Source organism: Octodon degus, unplaced genomic scaffold (assembly GCF_000260255.1).
Source record: "Octodon degus isolate 3935 unplaced genomic scaffold, OctDeg1.0 scaffold00008, whole genome shotgun sequence".
NCBI lineage: Eukaryota > Metazoa > Chordata > Mammalia > Rodentia > Octodontidae > Octodon > Octodon degus.
This window is the reverse complement of record NW_004524584.1, coordinates 21,710,689-21,714,722: the sequence shown is the minus strand read 5'-3', so window position 1 is coordinate 21,714,722 and position 4,034 is coordinate 21,710,689. Positions and strand designations below refer to the sequence as shown.

Here is a 4,034-nt window from a genome sequence, read left to right as displayed (position 1 = left end):
TTTCAAATCAAATTGGTAGGACAGTTTCAATAATTAACACAATGCATACTGTCTTCCTAGTGGTTATTTGTTGTACAAGATGCGGACATGATATCCTATTTACAAACACTATTAGAACAAATCCCTTTATTCATTGAATTAAGAGAATGTAGCTATATATTTATCTTAACCATTTTGAATACACAGATACAAAATGGTCATTCATCTATATCTCCTTTTTTTGTTTAGTTCCATCATTTAAATATTATAGGTGTGTGAACTCAGCAAAATATTCCAAAATAGTCCAGTAGGTCATAATAGTACTGGGTCTTCTGCTTGGTTGGCAATGTCAGGAGTTGTTGACCTGAGTACCCTACAGTTCAACATAATAACATGGCTTTACTTCTTATACTTCGTTTTTATACTTTTCTGCTGGATGGTTAAGACCAACATAAAGCAAGTCTATGTAACAACAATTGTAGCTTTTGGATCTAATAAGGTCAGTCAAATCCCCTGAGGATTTATCCTGAGACCCTGTACGTCAGATTGTAGGTCCTTTGTCAGTTTCAGGCATGTGGATGAGTCACGGCCATTGCTTGGCCAGTGTGCTCTCTGAGAGAATGTTTCCATGTGACTCTCCTTAGGCACACTCTACATCATCGATCACTTTCTTCTTTGGCCTCATAATCTTCTTGATCAGAAAATCTGGGACACAACTGAGTTACATGATGTTACAGTACAAGTTCTCATATGTCCTGATAGACTCACATTTTCTTTTCTTTTTTTTTTCTTTTTGGTGGAACCAGGGATCGAACTCAGGCCCTTGCGCTTGCAATGCAAGTGTTTATTCTACTGAGCTATCTCTCCAGCCCCTAGACTCACACTTCCATCGTCCATTGCTCTTCAACAAGGAGGATAAGAAAATGCTATGGGGGAAGATGGTCTCATCAATAAAGGCTGCTAGGAACACTGGGTAACCTGCTGCAAAAGATTGAAATGGGGCTCTGATCAACAACAACAACAACACACACAACACACACACACACACACACATTAGCTCATGCTGACAGATGCCACCTGGGCTTACAAGACTTATAGAAGGAAATGCAGGATGAAGTCTTCACATTGGACTTGACAAAACATTTCTTAGCTCTGATACCAAAAGCAAAAATAAACAAGTGGAGTTCCAGTCAACATAAAAGTTCTGCACAGAGAAAGAAACAATCGCCAAAATGGAAAGAGAGAACAATGGCCCTGGAGTCCAGCTGCAATGGCCTCCAATTTTAAAAAGGCCAACATGGCATCAAGTACCCCAAGAAAAAGGATGAGTCCTAAGCCAGAGCTGACTGAAGAGCAGAAACAGGAAATCCGGGGAGCTTTGGATCTCTCTGATGCAGATGGGACTGGGACTGGGACCATCGATGTAAAGGAACTAACGGTGGCAGTGAGAGCCCTGGGCTTTGAGCCCAAGAAAGAAGAAATCAAGAATATGACAAGTGAAACTGATAAGGAGGGGACAGGCAAAGTGAACGTCAGTGACTTTCTGACTGTAATGACTCGGAAAGTGGAGGTGATTGATGAAGCCAACCAAGACGGAGACAGCAAGGTCAACAAGCAGGAGTTCCTGCACATCATGAAAAAGCTCATCCTCTGTTGAGACCCATGCTGGGTCTCCTGCTGCAAGCACATGTGACTAGATTAGCTCCCGCTATCCTGTGAAATCCGGCTCCCTATTTCCCTGTAGAACTTCAGCCATGGCTTTGAATCTGATCTGGACTTTTGGAAGTGTTTTTCAATATGAAAGCTCTTTATGAAAAGATCTGCTGATTACTTTAATTCTTGACAGCAGAATGAGAGCGCATCAGAGTAGGGGGAAGGGCCTTGGGGTCTCCCACCTGCTGTTTCTCCTGGCCTCATTGCAACTTCTGAGTCAAGCACATGTCTGGTGGGGTCAGCACCAGCTGCGGCCCTCCATCAGTGGTTTCCCTGCTCACCTGCTGCCTGAGGACCATTTTCTCTTTTGCAAAACCCAGTGAACCCTTGTGCTGGCATTTGAATGTGTGTTAATGCTGCTTGTTTCCTCTTAAAAATAAAACTTTTCTCAGTCTGGTAAAATGGAAAGAGAAAATATTTGTGAACCCTGTACCTGATAAGGCATAATTATGCGTTTGGACCAATTTCTGAAATATGTAAGAAACTCTCCCAAATAAGAATTCCCTCTAAATCACCCAATTGAAGATGAAGAAATCAACTGAATCAAGATTTCTCTAAAGAGAACTTTCTGACAAGTACAAGAACAAATCTTCAGCATCACCAATCATTAGCGCAATGCAAGTCAAAGCTGGCAGGAGGTGACAACACACCTGAGTCAAAAGGTACCCAGTGTTGGTGAGGACTCAGAGGGAAGGAGGCCTGCACACACTGTTGGCGGGGATGTGCATGGGAGAGCTGTTGTGCAGAAAAGCATTGGGATTCCTCAAATAATTAAAATTAGCATTGTTCCATATGACTTTCTTGGTTACTTTTCTTTCCTTGCTGGGACGGAATGCCTGACACCCCACATTAAGGAAGGAAAAGTTTATCTGGCTCAGTTAGTGGAGGTTTCAGTCCATACTCAACTGGCTCCAAGGCATAGAGGCGCATGGCAGAGGGCAGCAAAACAGCAAGAGCCAAAGGGAGGAGCAGCGGCAGGAGTGTCGTGGAAGGCAGAGAGCAAGCCCCACTCTCTTGTACTGCATTCAGGCCATCTGCCCCGGGCAGGGTGTGACACTCACACCCATAATCCCAGGATTGGATCCTGAATGAGGCACAAACTGTAGACGCCACCTCATGACTGCATGAGACTTCGAGGGGACTCCGAGATGCAAACGGTAGCAATGGCACAGCGATGCCACTTCTGGCTCCTTATCGGAAGAATTTGAAACTGATATCTTGAGGAGGTTCCTGTGATTTCGTGTTCATGGCAGCACTGTTCACAATAGCCCAGAAACAGAGGCATCCCCACGGGCCATCCATGAAGAATGGATAAACTGAGGTATACATATATGACAGGATGCTCCTCCTCCTCCCCCGCCTCCGCCACCTCCTCCTCCTCCTTCTTCTTCAGGTTCAAAATTACTTCTTTTTTTAATTTAATGTATTTGGTTGTTACAGGGTCTCACTGTGCATCTTGGACTTATAGTGATCCTCCTGTTTTTCAGCTCCCCAGCACTGGGATTACAGGCATAAACCCCTTCGCTGGGACTCTGTGGCCAGCTCAGCCCACCCTGGAGGTGGGTCTGGTATGGCATGTGGTGCCGAGGATCAAACTGCAGTCCCTGAGCCTGCCTAAACTTGCATAAGCAGGTGCTTCAGTCCACTGAGCTATCTTGCCGGCCCCAAAATTACTTCTGAAAGGACAGATTTAGGAGATGGTCAGACTATGAAGTCTTTATTAATGAATCAAAGGTGCATGGGTTCCAGACTGGGGCTGAATTCCATACCAGAAGTGTCGCTTCCCCTTATCTTTCTTCTAAGGAAAAGGTTCTAAACCTCCTCAGGGACCCATACATGGTCTTGGGTAAGAAAAAAGAATGTCAACATGCAGCCTCACTCACCTCAGGGCGCCCCTGACACCAGGCTGCTTGGTCTATAAACCTCCATCCCTTGGTACAGTTCGTGCATTGTGAAGCTGGTCAGTGGGACATAGAGCCAGAGAGAAAACCCCCAAGGTGATGGTTTCCTGCTCTCTGTGCACATTACCTCTGACACCAGGCGGGGTTTCCTCTCACACCAGCCTTGCTCCATCAGATGCCAACTGGGTGTGTTTTCTAATTCAGTTCTGACACTCTCCTCCTGGAGAAAGTACGGGATGCCACAGGCTGAGGGCTCAACCCCATACTGCCGTTCCTCCATGTGGCAATCAGGAATACAAGGTTGTGACCTGTGTCGTAACCCAGCTAGAAGTCAGGACTCCCACTGCCTGCCCACTTGGTAAAGTCAATTAATCTACTAGCAGTGCTCACAGAACACCAGGAAACATTTCACTCATGAATTACAAAGGATATTTTATTTAT

At 45.2% G+C, this 4,034-nt stretch overlaps 1 pseudogene; it reads left to right on the top strand.

The window, feature by feature from the left end:
- The first annotated feature begins 1,276 nt into the window (after nt 1-1,276).
- Nucleotides 1,277-1,636, top strand: LOC101563853 (annotated as a pseudogene).
- Nucleotides 1,637-4,034: the final 2,398 nt, after the last annotated feature.